The sequence below is a fragment of the Barbatula barbatula genome (assembly GCF_947034865.1).
Source record: "Barbatula barbatula genome assembly, chromosome: 13".
Taxonomy (NCBI): Eukaryota; Metazoa; Chordata; class Actinopteri; order Cypriniformes; family Nemacheilidae; genus Barbatula; species Barbatula barbatula.
Window position 1 is genome coordinate 7,022,653 of NC_136776.1, and position 24,876 is coordinate 7,047,528.

Consider the following 24,876-nt stretch of genomic DNA (forward strand, 5'->3'; position numbering starts at 1 on the left):
TTGTCCTTGAGTTCAGCGTTTAAATTCGCCTCGAGCCTGGTGCACCTTTGAAGATCAGGTAGGTTAGTTAGTTTGTGGGTTTATAGTTAGCTGGAGTCACTCATTTTTCATATAAGAGGGCACTGTTGTTGTTTTTTTTTCTGTATATGTGTTTGATGCCTACGGAGGTTGAAGATGACCTGTGGTAAGTCTTTATTTATCTTATAACTACGGTGGCTTTGAATTGGAGCGCTTAAATGACAGTTTTCTGACGAGGTGAGCTGTGGCCTAATGGTTAGAGCGTTGGGCTTGTGATCAGAAGGTTGCCGGTTCTAATCTCAGTGCCAGCAGGTCATGACTGAAGGGCCCTTGAGCAAGGCACCTTACCCCTGATTGCTCTGCAGTAATGTGCCACTGTATAAAAAAACTACTTGTAAGTCGCTTTGCATAAAAGCATCTGCCAAATGATTAAATGTATCTGTTGTTGTTGTCCAACTGCCTCTTTTGCAGAAATGTTGTCAGTAGTCGAAGATTTTTTCGCATTTCCTTTCGGAAATATTGTTCGAGAGATGTACGAAGGAAGAGCTGTTGCAGATTGCTGAGCGTTTTAAAATTGAGGTAACATCTAATGATAAGAAACTTAAGGAGACACTGATGAAAGTTGTGAAAACTGCGTTATTCGAGCGGGGTGTTTTGGAGGTAAGAGCTCATGTTATCGATCCTGATGTATCTTTAACCTCTCCTCTTTATGGTTCCGATCGAAACGTGAAGTTTAGCGAGATGTCGTTGCAAGATAAACTGTTATGCGTTGATGCAGAGAGATTTCGTGCCGAGCGTGATGTGTGTGCACTTAAAGAGAAAGAGTTAAAGAAATTACAACAACACTTTGAGATGCGACAAATGGAGTTGCAATTTGAAAAAGAAAGGGAGGAAAGAAATTTTCAGTTAAGGAAACTTGAGCTAGAGCTGAATGTAAATCAAGCGAAACTCCAGTTCGCGTGTCACCTGCTTTTGATGTCTTTAAAAACATTAGATTTGTGCCGCCGTTTTTAGAGAAGGGTGCGTTGCAGAGTCGTTGAAATGGCCAAGAGAGTTTTGGACATTACTCTTGCAATGTGTATTAGTGGGTAGAGCACAAGAAGTGTATTCAGCGTTGACTATGGAACAAAGTAGTGACTACGATGTCGTTAAGTCTGCTGTTTTGCATGCCTATGAGTTGGCACCTGAGGCCTACCGCCAAAAATGTGGGAGTCATTTCAAGACTGATAAGGGCACTTTTCTTGAGTTCGCTGGAAAAAAAGAGAATCTGTTTGATCTTTGGTGTTCCTCTTTAAAAGTTATAACTAAGGCACAACTCTGAGAGCTCAGTCTTTTAGGAGAGTTTAAAAACTGTGTCCCACCTGCTGTTGCTTTGTATCTTAATGAACACAAAGTGACTAAAGTATCAGATGCTGCTCTTATGGCAAATGAATTTGTTCTGACTCACCATATTTCTGGTGGTCACTTCAGTGATCGGTCTAAGTTGAGTGTCTAGGTTGAAAGTAAACCTCTAGCTGCTCACCAGAATGTTTTAAATCCTTCTACTGATAATACTGCAGTTATGCGCTCAAAGGGTGAAATGGTTTGCTTTTATTGTAGAAAACCAGGACATAAGATTTCAGATTGTGTTATTCTCAAAAAGAAAGAGAACTGTTAAACATGTTGGTTTAATTGCGATGTCGAATGTAAATAGTGCTCCTGTTCAGTTTAACAAACAGACCGAACTGCTGAGTAGCAATGAGACTGAGAATGTTAAAAACAATGATTTTATGCCATTTCTCACTGAAGGGAGTGTTTCTTTGCCTGGCTCGGATAAAATTGTGCCTGTTCGTATTCTTCGAGATACAGTGGCGGGGCAGTCGTTCTTGTTGGAAGGACTTTTACCTTTGTCAGAACACACTGCCACTGGATCTCATGTACTGGTCAGAGGACTTGAGATGGGTTACATGGAAGTTCATTTACATCATGTCTGTCTTAAATCAAAAGTTGTTTCAGGAGACGTGGTGGTTTGAGTTCGTGCCATGCTTCCTGTCCCTGGTGTTACTTTCATCCTCGGAAACGATTTGGCCGGAGGTAATGTCTGGGAGAAATCTGATGGAGGTTTGCCACCAGTAGTAATTTCAGCTGATGAGAAACTAAACGGGTCATCTGACTGTCCTAATTTATTTCCTGCCTGTGCAATAACTCGTGCAATGGCAAAGAAAAGTATGCCAGTTGAAACTGAATGTGATCTTAATAATACTTTTATTGCTGCGACAAATTCTTCTCAACTTGAATCTAGTACTGTGTGTGGACAAGGAAGTAACATTTGATGATTGCAAGACTGATTCCATTCCTGATAGCTCAGGTTGGGTTTCTGCTAACACTTTTTCTTTGTCAGCACTTCAGGGTGTGACTCGAGAGGAGTTGATTAAAGCCCAACAGGTGGATGAAACACTCCAAGAACTATTTCTTTTAGTTACTGGGGAAGAAAAAAGGATCCTCTGACCGTCTCCTATTTTTTACAGGATGGGTTACTTTGTAGAAAACAGGCTAATTCTGATTCTTCACTTGATTCTAGAGTCCAGATTGTAGTTCCTCTCTCTTTTCGTCAAGCTGTCCTCCAGTTGTCAAATCAAGGACTTGAGGGTCATATGGGTGTAAGGAAGACGTATGATCGAATTCTGAGAAAATTGTCAATCCACACGTTATCCTGCAGCTTATCCTTTGAGATCTATTACCACGAAAATGATATTAAAGACTTTGACGAATTTTATATCTACTTTTGGCATTCCAAAAGTTATTCAGTCTGACCAAGGCTCAAACTTTGTCTAGACAGTTTTCTAAAGCCATGCATCAACTAAGAGTTAAACACAATGTCTCGAGTGCTTATCATCCTCAGAGTCAAGGAGGGTTGGAAAGATTCCACCAGACTCTTAAATCACTCTTGAGGTCATACTGTGTTGAACTTGATAGTGATTGGGAGGAAGGACTACCCTGGATGCTGCTAGCCATTCGTGAAGATGTGCAAGAGAGCACAGGCTTCAGTCCGAATAAGTTAGTATTTGGACATACCGTTAAAGGTCCCATTGCTGTCTTGGCGGATTGAGTGGACATCACATCCTCCTGAAAATTTGTCGGATTATCTTGGTAGTTTTCGTTACAGATTGTATGAAGCCAGAGCTGTTGCTTTAAGAAAATTGAATAGGTCACAAAAGATGCAGAGGTTGTTTGACCGAAAAGTCAAGCTTAGAAGGTTTCAAGTGGGTGATAGTGTTGGCCTTGTTTTAATTAGTCCGTTCCAGGCTAAATTTGCTGGACCGTATACCATTATCAAGTGTTGCCATAATAACAATTATGTGTTAAATACTCATTGTCGGAAAAAATGCAGGTTTGCCATGTTAACTTGCTGAAACCTTATGTGACACCTATACCTTCCTTGCTTGTTGATATTGTAACATCCACTGATAATGTAGACACGAGTTTTACAGGAACATCCGTGGAGAGGGTTGACAATCTGGGTGAGATTGGTCCTTCTCGAGGTGCAGTGGAGGGTCGTCTAACTAACTCTGAGGTTCTTACTAACTTAAGTTCTCATTTATCTCATTTGGAAAAGCTGATATTATCAAGTTGATAATTATTTTCCTTCTCTCTTTTCCGACATTCCTAGTCGAACTCATGTCATTGAGCCTGACATTGAAGTTGGCGCTGCTCAACCAGTTAAGCAACATCCGTACCGTGTCAACCCTATTAAAAAGAAATTGCTGCAGAGAGAAGTAGATTATCTACTTGCTCATGTTTTAGTCCTTGGAGTTCTCCCTGTATCTTAGTGAGGAAACCTGATAACTCTTATCGTTTATGCACAGATTACAGGAAATTTAACACCTTGACAACCTTTTCCTTTGACTAGAATCGACGACTGTGTAGATCGAGTTGGTTCAGCGCAGTTTGTCAGTAAGTTCGATCTTCTGAAAGGTTATTGGCAAGTACCTCTAACACCTCGTGCTAAAGAGTTATCTGCTTTTATTACACCTGACAGTTTTCTGCAATACACAGTCATGCTTTTGGAGTTCGAAATGCTCCTGCTACTTTCCAGCGGTTAATCAATCGTGTGTTGTCTGGGTTGACGGGATGTGAGGCTTATTTGGACGACGTTCTCTTGTACAGTTCGTCTTGGTCTGAACATCTCGTACAAATCACAGAACTTTTTGAGCGTTTGGCAAAAGCCAACTTTACGATAAATCTTGCCAAATGTGAATTTGGCAAGGCGACTGTGACATATTTGGGTAAGGTGGTTGGTCAAGGATTTGTCAAACCGATAAATGCAAAAGTTGAGACTATCTGTAGTTTTCCTACTCCAGCTACACGTCGTGAGCTACGACGATTTCTTGGGATGGTGGGGTACTACAGAGGTTTTTGTAAAAACTTTGCAAGTGTCGTTGCCCCTATCACTGATTTGTTAAGTCCAAAGAAACCTTTTAATTGGACTGAACAATGTCAGAGTGCTTTTGATAACGCTAAGTCTTTGTTGGCAAATGCTCCCGTTTTGGTGGCACCTGATTTTGAGAAAGTGTTCTTACTGGCAGTTGATGCTAGTGCGTATGGTGCCGGTGCTGTCCTTTTACAAGAGGATTCAAACATAATCGAGCATCCGGTCAGCTATTTTTCCACGAAGTTCAATTGTCACCAACAAGTGTATTCCACTGTAGAGAAGGAGGCTTTAGCCCTTCTTTTAGCTCTTCAAGATTTTGAGGTCTATTTAAGTTCAGTTTGTGATCCTTCATTCTAAACCATTATGACTTTCTTCTGCTCGACACAAAAATATATTTTGAAGAACCAAACAACATTAACCCTCATGGACTTTCATTGTATGGACACAAAAACACTTTATCCTTCCTAGAGGTTCTATATCCTTAAATTATTTGCAGGTGCCCTCCAGGGTACCCCTTTCTGGCTTGGCAGAATGGCTACAGACTTGTGAAATAAATATCTTATTTTCTTAACCTTCTGCGACCTTAAGGTACAATTTGAAAGGATTAGTACGCCCTCCAAATAAAGTGTTGCGTGGTCTCAGGCCACGTTTACACGATTTATTTTGCTGTTCTGAAAAGTTTTACGTACACACGTCACCGTTATTAAAACAATCTGTGTTTACACATCCGCAAAAATGAATGATACGCTGTATTACGACATCACTTTGTAAAGAAAAAATAACCTAGTCCCTGACGATTGATTGACGGTTTATTGGAAGGCGGACCTCCGTCGCTAAAGAGACCATACAACACAGAGCGCTCCATTTCTCCTCATTCATAGTGAAGAGAAGCGTGCGCACATAAAAAAACAAGATGGCGAAAAGTTTGGACATTGGAAAGGTTTCCTTCCATTGAAGCTCGTCAACAACGCCATCGACAAAGTTGTACCACAATCTACTCGTCCTCCCAGGTCTGATCCAAAAGCACAGTTTAAAAACCCTTCATCGTCATGAATGAGTGTTAAGATTTTGCTGTAGGTCTCCGCTGGTGGTTATAGCACTGGTGTAGTACATCTAAACTTTGCTGGAGAAGCATTAACAAACTATTGCGCAGCGTAAAAAAAACCTGTAATCCGCCATTTATGTATTTTATTTCTCCTTCGTTGTGTTTGGGTGTACACGTGCATAAATTGTTTTGCGCTTTCACTTGAAAATGGTCTTGTGTAAACAGCCCCTCAATCTTTCAGGGTGTTTACATGTGGACATAAGATCAATTACAACAGGGTCGGATTGTTTGGCTGTCTTCCATTCACATTCCCACATCACCTTCAGACCACAGAACAGTTTCAACACTAAAATTTAGTCATCAACCTGTCTTCTGTGGTCATCATAGGATAGTTTTGAGAGGGGATTAACATGTTCATGCCTGAAACATTTTAAGCATCTGTGGTGGAAACATCCAAACAACTCAAACTGTCTTTACATCTGAAGTCTCAAAATATCACTCAACAAAATATTTTCCAATTGACACCTCACCGTAGTTTAAAGCATGTCGAAAGTCTATGCCACATTTTCTTTTACATATTCAAGCCATTTGATGGAGACATCTGAGTAGGCCTTGTTCTGATTGATGAAAGCATTGTTGTGGGTAAGAGCTAATGTGTCTTCTTGGAGGTAATGTGTTTTGTACGCAGCCATACAGCATGATGCTAAAGTGGTGCATGCAAACGGATCAAGCCCTGTACATTGAATGAATTCATCAGGGTATTTCATACAAGCCTCACTCAGCAAAACAACATAATTCTTGCCAAACATGGCTAGTCCTTTTTTTAAATCAAACATTTGAGACTCTCGCCTACTAACTGACTCCCTTAACACCAGGGTTTTGCGGTGTTGTATTGACAGATCAATGTGTTGATCCTGTTGATAAAAAAATTGCGTGTAACCAACATTGCGGGTTTTCCTCGAACAATGCTTTATATAAATATATTAGATTTAGATATACGTACCACCTGCGTGATTTAGATCAAGCCAAGAATATCTTTGTAGCAGCAATGAGTCTTGGGGAAAGATCAACTCAAATGGATTGAATATTCATTGATTTGTGAATATAATTTGCTTGTCGTTCATATTAATTCTTAATTTTCCCGATAAGGAAAAATGTTTAATTAAGTACAAGTAACCTCTATAGAATTGCTTCAAGTTATCTGACTACTTCGTTTGTCCTGCAAACTATAGTTATAGACTTCCCACTCAATTCTCAATAAGGGATTACTGCCTTCCGACCGTCTAAGTAGTCTTAATTTTCTGATCAGGACAAATTAATACTTCCTAGGTTCGTACGGTTTATTTTACTGAAATAGTAATATACTAAAGCATAGGTAACGTTAATATCTTAGTTTCATTGACTTCGAGTATGTGGTGCAAATAACAGATTCAGTTCAAATGTACCTTTTGGGATTTTAATAAACACAACTAAAGGGTATAACACTACGATTTCACACGGAGTAAATATGCACAGACATATATGTATAGTAAAACAAAACAAGGCACTAAACAACTATTCAAGAAAGAGAGAGAAAAAGAGAGTAACAACGTTTCACTCCGTTCTTTACAAGAGACCTCAAACAGTTTAAATTATCCCAAAAGGGAGCTATTAGACGACCTTTAAATGCAGTTTGATTGAAATAGGAAGATACTTGCTTTGGCTTTGTTCTGCTCCGTATGTGAGTGTATCGGTTCAAATGTTCCGCGGCGTTCAATAGTCCTTTCTGGGGCCTGTGGGGTGTGGCTCCAGGCTGCGGAAAGCAAGGTTGCAGTTGCTAAGCGATAATTAGACGGGAGTCCGTTCTTGCTCGCGGCTATACAGAACTTCTGGTCGAACTTAGATGACCAAATAAAGGAAGTTACACACGAAACGAAAGTTACAGAAAAGCGCGAGAACTTCTTGAAAAAGTGTCTGGCCGTAGAGGTCTCCTGGAGATGTTCTTAGAAGTTGGTGTTGTTTTCTCTTTTGGCGGAATGCCACGATTGACGTTCGGCATCTATTTTTATAGATAAGATCGGATGCCACCTCTCTTTTACTATGGCCCAATCAGATATAGGAGATCGAGGCGGGAAGAATTATCTTTGTCTTGAGGGGTCCATCCTCTTGGCTAATTTAATGAGGGTAGCGAAAAGATGCATTTAACATCAGAAAGCTGGTACTTTTGTAATAATGCATCGTGTGGTAATTTCTAAACAAGATTCGATACAGTCGAGTTTTTGTGATTATAGAGGTACCAAACACTATGATTCTGTGCATCAAGAATACGTAGATACGTAAATACGTAGATTTTTGTTTTTCGCAAGAATACCGCATGCGATCTTGATTTTTGAAAAACTTACTAAACATTTTTGTTTGAACAGGTTTAGATCTAAAACTTGTGGAAGCATTATCTTGAGTTATCAACTGAAACTATTTATAATAAACTATAGCACAAATCAGATGAGAATGAAAATATTTACCAGGGTTTTCTTCTTCATAGTTTTATAAAATGAATCCATATGTTTTATTACATTACATGGCTTAACAACATGAGTAGACGAGTCAATATAACTATGAAGTGCCTTTGGTGTCCTCATCAGACTCACTCAGTGTGAGATTCTAGAATCCTGGTCATTGATGGTTCCCATGCATTTTCTTGCTGCAAGTAACCTGGGAGGATAATATATGTTTCCTTAGATGATATATGCTTCCCTAAAAGGATGTATCTCATGGTGTGTTATAAGTGGCACCGACGTATAACCAAGCACTAATAAATTGTCCTAGACAGGAATAACTAACAATGTGTGATATATGCGCTGTGCAACAATGTGAGGGATTTGAGCCCAAATCTCACTTCCTCTTTTGCATATATATAAACTGAACCCATTTGTAATAAACTTTGACTTTGAGTGAACTGTACTTCGGTGTCTGTTTCATTCTTGGTCCCCGGGCTCGGTTCTTCTGATTGTTCCATCGACTAGACTCATCAACTCGTGAATGCTATTATCTAGACAAAGTAATAATCTTACACTCAGTCAGCATGAAACTGTACCAGAATAATGAAAGGCTGATGTCTTATTATAAGTGGCCAAACATTTGCACACATATCAATACAATGATAAGTCTCTAAAAAAGTATTTCCTTCATTTTATCATTCTAAAGCCAACTTTAGAATATAAAACACTTTTGTGCCCAAAAAAAGCTATTGGGGATAACTATTCTCAAATTAATTAAAACAATTAAAATAAAAAAAAAATTAAAATTAAAATATAAAGCCACTAATAACCTTAAAAATCACAATATAAAAAACTAAATAAAATAATGCATAAACTGGGCATTTTAAAATAAATAATCTTTAAAATAAATAACACTGCAGCATTATTTTAATGACTTGCATTAAGGCATGTTTGCATTCAAAAAAACAAGCTCCCGGACCTTGGATGGGCTGAGTCTGTTTCTTCTCTCTGAGATAATCTGCCCAGTTTTAGAAAGAATTCTTTCAGATGGCACAGATGTGGCAACAATGCAAAGTCTTGCCTTCATGACCTAAGAAAGGGTTTTGTAAACAGGCGAACATCTCCTCCACCAGGCCAGAGGGTCTGATGTGCGTGGTAAGAGTGGCTCTGCAAGGTAGGCCCGCATCTCCATCATAGCATCTGGTGTCGTAGAAGTTGTAGCAGAAGGTCTCAAACTTGCTACCCTCTGGTCAAAGTCTGAAGACCTCTTGTCATTAAAATTACTTTGGAGGCAGTCACAAACCTATGAAGATTAAAAATTGTTTATAAATTAATCATAACAAAATTAAAATCAGTACTGCATAAACTTCTCTCTTAAAAAATAAGGCTTCAAAAAATGCATCATTAAGAAACTGAGTTTAAAATGTGATTTTAAATGAATAATAATAAAAAATGTTGAACTTCTTACTTTTCTGCACTCACTTCAGTGGTGACCTCTTCAAATGGCTTAATAATGTTTACAATTTCTTTTGGAAATGTCCCATTCCTCTGGTGACAAAGTTGGCAGAGATGCATTAGTTAGTGCCAGGGTGGAGATGATTGGGTCTTTGATTTCCGAAAATCTTTTCAACATGTGATATGTTGAATTCCACCTTGTGGCCACATCCTGTTTTAACCGCAGAGGCTCTTGACCCATCTGTTTTTGTGTGGCCTTGAGCTTGTCTGAAGCAACTGTACTTCTATGGAAGTATTCAACCACAGCCTTTACCTTTTGCAATATTGCTTGGACCTCCTTCAATGCAGCTCTGACAATGAGGTTTAGCATATGGGCGAAACAAGGTATGTGGTCCCAGTGGAGATGATCTTTCAGGGCTGAAACAATGTTGCTGGCATTGTCTGTGACACAGGCTACAATTTTGTCACACACACCCCATTCATTTGTTACTCTTGTCAGCTCACTTGCCAGGTAAGCAGCAGTGTGTCTGTCTGACAAAGCAAAGCAGTCTAGGAGAAAGGAGGTCATCTGAAAGTCCTCTATGAAATGACATGTCACAGTCATGTAACCTGTTGTAGTCAATGATGTCCAGCAGTCTGTTGTGAGACAAACAGCAGGGCACTCTTGATTTTGGCCATTATATCACCTCTTAACTTGTCATACAGCCTTGGCATTACAGTTTTTGATAGTGTTTTTCTGCTAGGTAGACTGTATGCTGGGTCCAGAAGATGTGAATACTCCTTAAAGCCCCTGTTCTCCACTATAGAAAATGGCTGAAAGTCACAAGCAATCATTCTCACCAGAGCCTCATCAAGTTTGCTTTGTCTTAAAGCATCCATTGGTCTTATTACAAAAGTGCTCATTGAAGTTTGCTGTTGTGGCCTCTTTGGCCTAACTGCTCCTTGGATGGTGGTGGGTGCTGCTGGTGTACTGGATGCAGATGTGGTCAGCATGCCAGCCAAAGCCATTGAAGGTCCAGCAGAAAAAGTGCTGGTGTTAGAAACAGCTCCAACTGCTGCAGGGCTACCATCTTCCGGCTCTGTCCTAACTTGTGCTAGCAGCACAGTAGGATGTGCGGTTTTAAGGTGCCTCCTCAAATTGGAAGTGCTTCCTCCTTTAGTTGACAATTTTTTTTGGCATATGTTGCATTTCGGTTCAGTGGCTGAAGTTGCCACAAAATGGGTCCAAACATCACTCCTTTTTCTACTGCTCATTCTCCTAAGGTGTTAAAAGCTGTCTGAGGCTCTTCTCTGCCCCTCACCTAGTGCAAAACGAAGGGGGTTGGGTGTGAAATGGTCACTGTTCCCTTGGTGACAGTTTTGAATGACAGTTGTCCTTCAGGTGAACCACGTGTTAAACCTTTGTGTGACCCAAGCACATGATATTTCTAAGTAAATCACTTTAACTCTCCAATTCAACTTTGGATACAACTTTTGAATATGATGTTATCATAACCTTAATATTTAAAAAAAACAATAACCATATCAATTCTACTTGTTATTTGCTTTTACTTTGGTCAAATAATAACATAATGACAATCTTCTTAAAAAAAACATTAGACCAATATGTCAAGTCTGCATAGCAATAAACAATTATTACACCAGCAAAATCAAAATTGTAGGCTTGGATGAATTTATCAGCTTAGTTTTTGTTTACTGATAGACAGACAGTGAAAGGACAAATTAATCAATATATTATTTATAACAGGGTTTATTTATTAATAGAATAATACACCACATATTCTCGAGAAACAGTAACCAAAACATAGTGACAGATATTGACACTACTGTATTTCTAGGAAATTGCTTATTACACATCTTTTGATAATTTTAAATGGATTAATTCTTAAATATGACAAAAAAACCGAACGACTCAAACCCGAGACTCGAGAGATGAACTAATCAATTCTCTTTCCGGCTCAAAATGCATTAGTAAAGCGTACGGGGCTGTCACGTGACGAACGATATAGAGGTAATCAAAGATTCAGGTAATAAAATCAATTACTGCGTTGTTTGATATAGCATTATAGTTTTGTATTGTTTGTAGTGTGATCAATGTTTGCGTAAGTAGGCCTAGTAGATGTGTTTAGGGAAGTAACACGCAACATGTAAGTTTTATTTTTCTAAAATGAACGAAATAAACTAAATGACTCGAAAAAAGATTCGTTCATTTTGCTGAACGAGACTCAAAGATCCGAGTCTATAAAATGATCCGAACTTCCCATCACTAGTCTCTATCAAACTAAACAGTTAACATAACATAACCCACACCCGATCGTAGACATCAGCTATCAAACGGATGGGTCGTCATGGAAGGATATTTCCTAACTTAATCATAACCTATAAGTCTGTCATGAATACACTTTCACACTTTTACTCTTAGAAGAAACATCACATAAACATTAACTTGATTTCTCTCTCATTTAAAACACAACCTGCTGTTCTCACATTACAGGGTGAAAACACCTTTTATTGCAGGGTGAGCGGAGGATAGATAGACAGGACGGGTATACAACAACTTAAGTCGTAAAACAGAAGACAGGCCATAAAAAAAGCAACGTAATTAGATTGAATGGGTGACATGACAGATATCTGTGTAATATAGTCAATATCCACCTCTAGTTTATAGATGGAATATTATTGAGTTATTTGTGTTCAAACTGAATTTTCTAGCAATTGTCACAACTAACCCTCTGTCCATTATAATGAAGTTGTAATGTTTACACTTCTGACACTTGGAAATAAATGTTAAGTGTTTATTTGTAAAATAAGAAATGCATGTTGCTTATGTAAAACCAGCTGAAATGTTTGAGTAATTGACCTAAAACCAACAAGTTGTGCCCCGCTTCATATTGAAGTCCTAAATTACTGTGATAAGCACAGCTTTGCTGTAGATGGGTTAGATTGGAAACAGAACACCCAGTACTATTATTCCTGAATCATTATGGCTCGTAATGTTATTTTCTCTTTATTTATTTTACCTTACAGGCTACATCAAAAGTAAATTCAATGCAGAAGTGAGCATAATTAAAAAAGCCATCTTGGAGAAATGCGCAGATAAATGCAAATTATCCAAAAGACGCAACTGTGTGTGAGAATAATAGAAGTGATTTTTTTTTTTTTTTGCCTCTAGTGAATATATCTAAATAAAAAGGAATTAAAAAACGAAGTAATGATTTGTCCGAACACTTTTGTTTCACCTGTTATTGGTAAACTTCCTTCTGCTACTGGATGAATATCTGAAACTGGACAACCACCTGCAGATAAACAAAAACAATAAACAACATCAACATTTAAACATAAACCGACAAATAGGAAACCTTATAACTTCACTGCTACCAGTAACCATTGCGCTCCCTCCTGCGGCTGCACGACTATCTGCAGCAGAGTCAGCATCGGCGCATTCAATCGCAGTAATCATGTTAGTCTCAACAGTAAACTTCAAAGGTCCAACGAGTAGAAAGGAAAGTGTTCTTCAATGTCTTGATGGTCTGCCAGCAGTGAGAGAAGCCCTTTGCCTTCTAGATACATCTTCTAGAACAAATTTGACACAGACACATCCTGTTGTCCAAAGGTCCCGACGATTGATATGTTGCCCCTCGCAGTTGCCTGATACGTCTCGCACTTTTGCAACATTTTACACTTGACGCAACGATGGAATTTACCTTTACAATTAAACTCAGCTTGCCAGGTTTCACATCTCACGCATAGATAACACACTTTGATGTCTGCAGCAGACACTTCCGTGACAACTGTAATGACATCATTTTCAGCTGTTCGAAACTCAACCGTGCTATGAACTTCTTGAATTTCAACAATTTCACTGAAGAGAGACGTCAAAAAAAAATCATCACTGAACGCTCTTGTAGCCACATTGGAAATTCTGTACAAATGACCTTCCATGAGTACACCCACTTGTGCCTCCCACAGATGCTTTTTTATATTTCCTGTTGCGTCCTGTATGTAGCAAATTTGCAACTCGCTAGGCACATCCCTGACATCAACAGTCTTTGAAGGTTTCAAATCCACAACCTTCTCCTCTACAAGACCAACCTGAAAGCAAATATACAGACAAATATAAATAATCTTGCATCTTATGTAAATGCTGTACAGGTAAAACCCTCACATAACCTTATTGTATGCACAACACTTAAATAGATAAATAAATATAAACCCATAGAAATTAATTATAACATGACATACATCCATTCACTCACTACACAGTTTCTCAACTGAAAGATTTGTAAAAGTTCCAAAAGCACTGATATGTAGCACAAGGGCGATATTCATAACTCCTGGTGACATGTTGACATTTTGTTTAAACAAATTAATTTCACAAAACCAATAAATTACAAATCATCAAACTTTTAAATTGTGGCAAATAACAGGAATTGATTGACAATGCGTCACTATATCACCAAAACCTACGAAAGAGTTTGCTAATAACTGCAAATTAAGTTTATATTCAATATTACAAAATGCTTCAATAACATTACTTTGAATTAAATGACTCATTCCCTCCATTTGTATCGATGAACATTAAAACAATGTTCTGCGTGTTCAAAATTGGAGAGAGGCCAGTTAAGAAAATGTTGAAATTTATTGACCAGAAGATTCAAAAATACAACAGCTGTTGGGTGGGTTTCTCAGATACAAAATCTTACATAAAGAACCGACCCCGAAAAACAGTCTCACAGCTTTTTATAATATTTCACGTCGCGTCTCTTCTTCAGCTAGGGTCCAATCAGCTCTCTCTTCTTTGTCTAGTCTCCAGCCAACCAGGCTTACACTGCTTTGCTCTCGAACATCTGCAATGTATTATATAGAAACACTACACACCACATTCCATGGGGCTCCCTGTGTAATCTAATCTTTACACACACATACCGTTTCCTGTGGAAAAATACCCTCAATATCATCCCAACTCTTGGCTAACACAACTCACACACTTGGTTATATTTTCAACATATTATGCACAGTTAGTAATCAATAATGAAATCATAAAGCATATTAAATGTAAAGGCACGTTTAATACCACAATAAGATCCTTCAGTGTGCACATTTCTTCCCCCAAAAAGAAGATGCTTCTTGTTACACACACACACATAAGCAGAACATGCAACCCCCCACTTACTGACCACATTCAGATCTCTGGCAACATCTAGCAACTGTAGAACTCTCAGCTTCAAGCTTTTGTTCACAATCATGTCATGTAGGAAAATACATCTGATTTAAACAAAATCAATCATCCATTTTTATATCGATCTATATATGGATCTTAATTCCCACAGTATATACGATTCATAGACTACAACGCTGAAGCACAGTCTTACATTTTGTTTGGGGGCCAACAAACAGATCTGTGCCACAGTCTTCTTTGAGTTTTGTGGAGGTTCTTTGAACGTGAACTCCACATCTGACGTGACCGTGATGTCCTTGTTCTTTCCACACTGGATATTGAATTCCTCACCCGCAGAACCTATTAAACACAACAATATAGACACACTTCAACTGCCTACTTAAATACTACTGAAAAACATTACCAACACTCACTGACACATGTCTTCATTTTAAGCAGCTTGACGGGACTCTTGTTCTTCTCTGACTGCAGAAACGTGCTTTGCTTCTCCGAAGAAAACACTACAACGCGGTGATTTCGATCTTGACTGGTTTAAAACACTGCGTTAAAATACTTGTTCCGAGACCTAATAGCCACCTTCACAGGACTTACAGTATATCGTTTGGTTTCACTACAGTAGCAATGAATATGAAAGCAATGATTGCCAATGAAAAACATTATGGCATTATGATGAACCAAATGTCAATGAATGTGAGTTGAGTATATTTGATGTGTAAATAAGCTGTTTTAAATGGACATGCTATGACACAAGGCTGATTCATAAATTCACATATTAACTATAGTCACATACAGTATATGTAGGGGAGAGTGGGGTGATTTGTGCCAAGGGGGAAATAGTTCCACCCCTTGTTTCTGGAAAACAATAGAAGAAATTGATCATGTGACCACATCATTTTGAGAAGCCATCCATTTTACTCATCCTCCAAAGAAGAGAGACGCATGGCATGAGAGGTAAGCACATTTTAGCTCAAAAAACTGTTTTTTCCCTTTTAAAGTAAAATTTCTATGATCAAGGTTTTTTATTGTAGTGTCTGAACAATCATAGTCAAGTTTGAAAAACATTTCACACATGTTTTAGTGCTTTAGCAGGCTACACAATGAGTAGATACAGCAGTTAAGAGCTAGCATCATGCTAACTGTATAATGCTAGTTTTTCAAAATAGTGGGGTGTGGGGTGATTTGTGCCAAAGGGCCGGGTTAAGTTGTGCCAGTGGCACAACTCACCCCACTTATGATTATTTTCAACATATTTTTAATTTGTAATTGTACTCTTACATTTTAGCACTTAAACTATGTGACATTCTTAATTTTAGACCAAAACCCATCATGCCGCGCAATTATAAACGGAAGACAGACAGGGCTTCAACTCCTCTTGTGGAGTTGGAGAGAGCAGTGAAAGAGGTGCAACAGGGAAAGACCATACGTCAGGTGGCAAGGGAGATGAAGATCTGCAGGATGACCTTGAGAAGATTCATGGAGAAGAAAAAGATAGGAGAAGTAACAAAGACAGGGTATAAGAGAACAGGACTTGCCAACCAAGTCTTCAAAGAAAACATGGAGACAGAGCTAGCAGACCATATAAAGGCACTAGCATCAATGTTGTACGGCATAAATGCCATGAAATGCCGTGAGCTGGCTTTTGAGTATGCACAAAGAAATGACATTGATATCCCTACCAGCTGGATCAGAATGAAAAAAGCAGGTTAGGTTAAGTGTGCATTTATTAAGGAAAAGTTATAGGGAACATTGATAATTATTTTCCCAGGACATGCTCATTATCAGTTATCACCATGCACATCCTACAGAGAAGCTAAATGGTGTAGGCGTACTTACTAGAGCAAATAGCTTTACCTTACGTAAAATCTGAATGTAAACTAAAATGGTTCAATATGGGATAAATAAAGAGATGCCTTTTATGCTAATAAACTATTAACCTTTTTTAGGACCTGATTGGTTCACAGCCTTTAAAGCACGCCACCACTTGTCATGCCGCACTCCTGAAGCAACCTCTCTTGGAAGAGCTACAGCCTTTAATAGACAGAACGTGGGGGAGTTCTTCGATAATCTCTCTAAAGTGATGGACAGGTAATCATCAATCATTGGATCACATTATTCTCTCTCTCAGACACACATACACACAGAAGGGGTCTTCTGCCCTGATTAGCAGAATTGACATTTACACACATAACCACCTCCATAATCTCATTTCAGGTATAACTTCCCTCCACACATGATGTACAACATGGACGAAACTGGTGTGACTACAGTGCAGACACCCAAGCAGATTGTCACAGAGAAAGGGAAGAAACAAGTGGGTTCAGTTACATCAGCTGAAAGGGGAGAGCTTGTCACTGTGGCCTGTGCAGTAAACGCCACTGGAAATGCAATTCCACCCATGTTTATTTTCCCTCGTGTTCGTTTCAAAGAATCCTTCATGAATGGATCACCTGCAGGGTCCATAGGTCATTCTACAAAGTCTGGATGGATGAATGAAGAAGCCTTCTCCATCTTCCTGGATCATTTCATCCACTACACCAACTGCTCCATCGATCACCCAGTCCTGCTTATTCTGGACAACCATGAATCTCACATCTCTCTGAAGTCAGTGACAACTGCTAAAGAAAATGGTGTCGTTATGCTCACCCTGCCACCTCACACCTCACACCGATTGCAACCATTGGACAAAACAGTCTATGGGCCACTGAAAACCTACTACTTCAGAGCAATGGACGGTTGGATGCGCACACATCCTGGTCGAACCGTATCGATTTACGAGGTCGCAGAACTTGTGAAGCAAGCATTTATGTCTGCAATGACCCCCACAAACATCACATCAGGTTTCAGAGCTACGGGCATATACCCATACAACAGGGATATCTTCCCAGATGAAGATTATGCCCCATCAATGGTAACAGACAGGCCAAACCCAGAAGAGCCCTCCACCAGTGCTGATGCCGACCCGCCTGGACCATCACATGAGGAGCCAACCCATACCACAGGTCTTGAAGCAGGTCCAGACCCAGGGGAGCCAACTGCCACTCTTCCGGAACCAAATCCTCAGCACTCATTAAGTGATGAAACTGGTTCTGGTACCCATGGAAGTTATGTATCTCCAAAAGTCATACTTCCCCTGCCAAAAGCCACAGCAAGAAGGCCCAGAATGATGAGGAAGAAAGTAAAAACAAGAATCGTGACCGACACACCTGAGAAGATGAAGCTGGAGAAGGTGCACAAAGAAAGACAAGCTAAAAAGGCTGAAATGGAAAAAAGAAAGAATGAAAGGCAGAAGCAATGGGCTCTGAAAGTGTACAAACCAACCAAACCCAAAAAGAAAGTGACTGTCTACAGTAGCTCAGAAGAGAGTGACATCTCCATTCCACTAAACGACACCACTGATTATGATAGTTCAGATGTCCAGAATGATGATGATGATGATGATGATAATGATGATTGTGACACGGATCTGTCTGCTGGTGACTTTGTCATTGTGAGCTTTGCAGGTAAAACCAAATCCTATAACTATGTTGGATTGGTGGAAAGGGTTGAGGGTGGAGACATCAGCGCAAAGTTCCTAAGGCAAAGTAGTAAAAAGTCTGTGGATGGAAAGCCCATCTTTACTTTTAAAGAAAATGATGAAGGAGTCATCCCTAGAGGTGATGTGCTCAAGAAACTTCCCACACCCCATAAACTCGGTGGTACAGCCAGAAGGGAGCAGAAGTTTATATTCCCCTGCAGCATTGGGAAGTGGGATGTTCGGTAGTAGGCCAGATCCAGACCACCTAGACCTACATACCCACAAGGGATTGAGGAGATGGGCATGCCTTATCAGTGTTTAACTTACCTGCCATTTGTTTAGTTTAGGTAACACTGATTTCAGTTTTGAATTGTTATTAAATTTAATGTTATTAAAGAGAAGTTTTATTAAAAGTTTTATTGGCAATAGGATGTTTAGATGTTAAATAGTCGCTTTATTCTAATGTTACATAATTGACAGACAGTGTTCTATGTATGTCAACAGGCATCTTTTGCCAAAGCCTTTTTGCCTGAAATGATTACCAAATATAATATATTGTGTATTAATTTTTTTTCCCAAAAACTACAAAATATGACTTATTCCAACAGTTAAATAGGGTGACAATATCTAAATAAACCTTAAATTAGTAATTTTGTATTGAATTTGTCTTGCTTTCATATAGCACTATGGTTCATAACATTAAAATGTTCTGTTTTACTTCAGAAATCACTGGCACAATTTCCCCCAGCGTGATCTCCCCAAAGGCACAACTTACCCCGCATAAGGGTCAAGTTGTGCCACATGACCACTTTTTCCCCAAATGCTTTATTTCTGAAACCATTTATTTCAGATCCACAGTTATTGTTCTCAGTGATGCACCACATCCTGAAATATATGTTCATTCTTAAGGTGAAGGCATTACGGTCATGGCCTCACTTTAAAGTCACTTTGAGTAAAAACTGGCACAACTCACCCCACTTTCCCCTAAACAAAGTAGGTTATACAGTGGAGATCTGGCTGATTTTGTACGTTTTCCCACTTACAAAGAAATGAAAGGTCTATCATATGTTTCTTTATTTTAAAATAATTCTATATTATCAACCAGAAAATCTTATTTTACTGCAAAGCAATTTATTATTATGTAATGTTTTTTCTGGATGAGTTGATATTCTGTCTCTATCAGTTAAAATAAACCTAAAAAAAAATACTGACCCTTCATTTGTTTCACATGCTGGCAAATGTACATAACTAGCAGGGATTGTTGAACAAATATTCAATGTTCTGCGTGTTCAGAATTGGAGAGAGGCCAGTCAAAGTAAAATCTTGAAGTTTATTGATCAGAAGATTCAAAAATACAACAGCTGCTGGGTGAGTTGCCTTAGACTCAGTCTTTGTGAGATATCAGTTCTCTTGAAAGGACTCACACCGAAGCACAATATTTCATCGTATTTATAATCCTTTTTGGTGTCCCTTTTTAGCTCGAGAAGCTAATGTCCTTTTGCGGATGTGAAGTCCTGGGAACACGTCCAATCCGCTGCCTCTCCTTTGTTCCTCAGTTCACGCTGCTTGTCCCGACTATTTGTGGAGACCCCATACATCACCAAATTTCGATGAGCTCTGCGTAATCTGATCTTTACACACACACACATGGTACAGAAAGTTCACTCCAAATAAGTCCTTTGGTTAACTCACACACTTGTTATATTTTTAACATATTATGCACAGTTAATGATCAATAATGAAATCATAAAGCATTTTAAATGTAAAAGCACGTTTAAACCATAATAAAAATCACAATAAAAGTCCTTCAGGATCAAATACTTATTTCTTCACTGTATCTACTGACTCTTTTGATGAAATTAACATGCATCACAGTTCATCCAAATCCACAGTTTTTGATTTCTTATTTTACCTTTTGGCTTTTAATCTTTTTTTAGCATCATCAACAGCACCCTCTGAAACAACACCTGAAGGACTCATGAAGAGCAAGCAAACATTAACTTGAACATTAACCTGTTTTATCATAGAGGGCAAACAAGAAGAATTTGAATGCATTTGATATTGTTTTTTGTCAGACTACCTTTCACTGAATCAAAACTTGATGAAGTTTTAACAGAGTTGCGTCAGTTGTGGGCATTCAGGACCGAAATGCTGTGGTGTAAATTCAACCTAAAAGGAAGAAAAGGGAAAAAGGTGTTTCAGGACCTTCCCATTTTGGGTCTAATCACAAACCACTATTAATGACAAAACGTTATTTAAGTAAATACACAAATCTCTTCATAAATCCTCGGTTTCAAATTGTATACAACATTATTATTATTAGTAGAACGCCATTACCTCTAGTTTTAATTATTTATACTTGATAATTGTTCTTCCAGCTTTTCATGTTAGGTATGTGCACAGTATGTTCCAAGTGCTAAATAAATCTAAATTCCTTGTGTTTGCACACACTTGGCCAATAAAGTGAATTCTGATTCTTAACATTTACATTTAGGTGTTTGGCAGATGCTTTTATCCAAAGCGACATACATTGCATTATGCTATACATTTATACATAAGTATTTGCAATCCCCTGGGATCCAACACACAACCTTGCGTTGTTAACGCGATGCTCTTACCACTGAGATTCAGAAAAGCTTTCATCGGCTGTACATCATCGCCGTTGTGTTTTCATTCAGAACTCATGTCACATGGCAGTATTTGAGTCACAGAGTCTGAGAGGTCCAGATATTTCACGGACGTTGGTGCTGTGTCGGCGGCTCTCTCAAATCCAGTATTTCATAATTGAGGGAGGAAAATGCGTCAATGAATGATCATAATCTCAGTCAACAGAGAAACACTGAAGTGCGATGGCACGCAGTCATAGACCAAACATACGGGATCTCCAAACTCACTCCTGAGGGCCACTGTCCTAGAGTTTGGCTTCCACCCCGATCGAACAAAACCTCAAACAGCTGATCAAGATCTTAGGCATAGTTGAAACTTGGATGCAGGAGAGAATTATTAAGTTTGGAGCTAAACTCTGCAAGACAGAGGCTCTCAAGGACATAGTCTGGGGATCTCTGCCTAGGACTTTCTGTCAGCTGATTTGGAGCTATTCTGATATTTCTCTTGGGACACTGTGATACTTTGTTTAATACAAGACAATGTATATTTTGTTAAAGACGGATGGCAACCCTACTGATGTACTGGCATTGGTAATATTTGACACATCCCAGATAGCAAAATTCAGGCCCACTTTTGGCATGGAATAATGGCACTTGAGCGGTCCTCCCTTGTTTGCCAGATGTCAACCAAAAGACAGTCTTAGCAGTGCCACATGTCAGCCAAACACAAAACAAATAAAGCAGATAAAAGGGCTCCTAAGGCGAGATCTGCTAAGAGCAGGGAAGAGGACTTTTAGTGGCTTAGGAGTTCCCCTAAGCTGCTGCACAAAATGGCCAACAGAGGAGGCAGGAGAGATGTCCTGCAAACACTGGATGACAGGGAATTATTGAGACGCTACAGATTGGATCGTGCAGGAATCATGTTTGTAGTGGATCTCCTTAGAGATGCAATTACTCCACCAACTCGACGCCACAACGCTATTACACCGGAGAAGAAAGTAATCACAACCCTGAGGTATTTGGCAACAGGGAAAATGCAACAATGCAGCAGTGATGACTTGGGTCTGTCCCAATCCTCCGACAGCAGAGTCATCACCCAAACTTACTATTCATTTTCCAGATATTTTCTTGAATGTGAAATATTATTTACAATTACAGTCTGCATAAGATTAGAGTGTATAATTATGTTTATTGATTTGAGGGTATATCCTTTGCTCATTATCACCAAAACTTAATTTTCATCAAACTTGTAGGATCAACCAATCACAGCTTTTGAAATGATGACTCACACCTAGCAACGGGGTCAACCACACCTCTTCACTAAGATAGGATTTTCCATCCATTCCTTGCTCAAAGTTCACTGAAAATGTTCTGGAATCACTTCTAAGCTAAAACTCCTGGCAAGGAATTTTTAGGTTAAGTTAGGAGCTCTCTGAGAGGATTCTTAGAATCTTTAGGGATACGGGCCCAGGTCTTAACCACAAGAAAGCCTTAGGAATGCCACATGTCAGCCAAATACAAAACAAATAAAGCAGATCTGGCCCAAATCTGGGCAACAGTAAATGTTAATTCGGTCCCAGATTCATCACCTTGGATGTAAAGAAAGCTTTAACATGAACAATTGTATTGAAAAGATTATGAAATGACGAAAAAAATTACTGTTAAGTCAAGTTAATGCTAACAAACACTACCTTACTCTTAAGTATTACCTAAATAGGTCTGCATAACAATACATACAACATTTACCTCTGTAAAATATTAAGATAAATTATCACAGATAATTCAGATTTTTTTTTTGAAAACAAACTTAATTTATTAATATTGGCAAAAACAAACATTGCATGATTACACATCCAAAACTGGGAAGCAATCTGAATATGCAAAAAAATAACAATAACAACAAAGGAAACACAAAAATGGTTTAGACAGGATTAGACATTAATTAGCCAGGAACCATCCAAATAGAGAGGTTTTAATGGACTCCTTGACTGGGCCCATCAGCTCCATGGCAGTCTCCCGGGCCTGTTAAGTGAAAAACAAATAAAATAAATTGTTGACACGCACAATTTAGAAATCATCAATTTAATTCATGTTTAAAGTTCAATAATAGAATTATTAAATAACAGAATTAAATTTCATCCTAGATACATTTCACCATGTGCAGAAAGCCCTAATGTGGAGACAGATTCTTACATGGTGTACACAGTACATTCAAACTGATCTTTTTAAAATACTTATTTCTAATTATTTGTCAAATTTTAAACAGCAATTATAGTTTGTTTCAAATTGCTTACACACAACTTTTCTGAACTATGGCTCCACTTCTCAAAACTTTATACACAACATCACCAAACATGGAAATAAAATGCAAAATGTCACATAATTCGTTCAAAAGCGAACACTTCAATGCATTAACAACTTTAAGCTGTAATAGTTAGCTTAATTAAAACAGAAAACCATCTAAATCTCATCCAATAATACATTTATGTAGCCCTATTGTTTTCTTGATTTTCTTTGTTTCTATGGCATGTGAAAAGTGCTATTAATAAAATAAAATGTTAGAAATTATTTTAAATTATTTTGCTTTAGTTGGCCTCTTGACTTTTGAACATTTGCTTACTGTTTCTTTGTCAATTAAAAAATGCATTTATTATGGGACAAAACACCGAGATTAGAAGTTTATTAATCACAGCTGACTGATATATTAAAGGTGCTGTTCATGTTGATGCAGGGAAGAGATCATGTGGGCATTAGAAAGACTATAGAAAGAGCGATGTCTTATTTATAACATAAAATAAAAGGTCTGTGGATTTTAAATATAAAAGTCAGGCAGGAGCTAAGACCTGCATTAATATTATAAAGTCTCTCCAGCAGAGACTTGTTAGCACCCGTGGTACTGAGGCTTTTAGCAGATATACTCACAGATATCTATGGAGATACTTTCCAGCAGAGAGAAAGATCATCTTAAATTCATATGAGGCTGCTTTGATTGGGATCAGTAGGCTATGTGAGTAACATTGTGTTTTCTTTTTTTTAGAACCAAGATATGTTGTTGTTTTTGTTGTAATATTAGCCGTGTGACAGAGCAGTTCTGAGTGTCATTGTTTATCTGGAACCGCCTTAATATTGAAATCGTCTAGATACTGGAAATGCGTGTTGTAGAGTTGTTTGGTTGTTTGTCTGCTGTACAAATGGTTGTAGCCTAATGGTTAGAGCGTTGGGCTTGTGATCAGAAGGTTGCCGGTTCTAATCTCAGTGCCAGCAGGTCATGATTGAAGGGCCCTTGAGCAAGACACCTTAAATGTAAATGTAAATAATGGTTCATTATGGAATACACCTCTGAAGAAATAGTTTTGTATATTATATTGCATTTCTGTCAAAAGGTCCTCCTAAAATTCCAGTTATGTTCTTTTAAGAGTGTTTTTTTATGTTGGAAAAAGTTGTACTGTCAGACCTGTGCTACTACATTGTGAGAGTAGTTCTAGATATCACATTATTTCTACAATACAAAGCGTTTGTGACCACAGAATCAATTAGACATCAAGAATCGGTGAATGAATTACATCAATAGCTGCGTTTACATGGAACATTTTAATCCGACTGAAAGTCCAATCCGATTGAAAAAGCTTCATATAAACACATCAATCAGATTTAAAATGCCCAAACCGATTGATATTGGTAAGAGGTGGTTTATGTCATTTGTAATCCGCTTGACAAGACATGTAAACACTCGATCAGTTTGACAACTGAAGTAGGAAGTTTTGAACATGTGCAAAGACGTCACTCTGTCGTAGACGTAAGTGTGTATTACGCACAGAAAGAGCAGCTGTTGCTAAAGAAACCAAAAGTGACAATGCAGCACACATTTCCATATGCTTGTCATCTCTAAATGAACATATTCATATTTTAAGGCATTTAAAATGTCTTAATTGTTTCCCATTTACCTGCATGTGCTAAGGAAGGATTTACTGGTTTTACCATGGTAAGTCAGCTGTACAAAACGACATTGCTTCATTGATATGTTGACAATGGCCTACTTTTACGTTTATGAACTGTACATTATTATGCTGGTGTCTATGACATAAAATAAACACATCTGTGCATGTAAAACTTGTTTAAGTAGACGTTTGTGTGAATATTATAATGATATCCGCGTCCACCGCGACCGTCT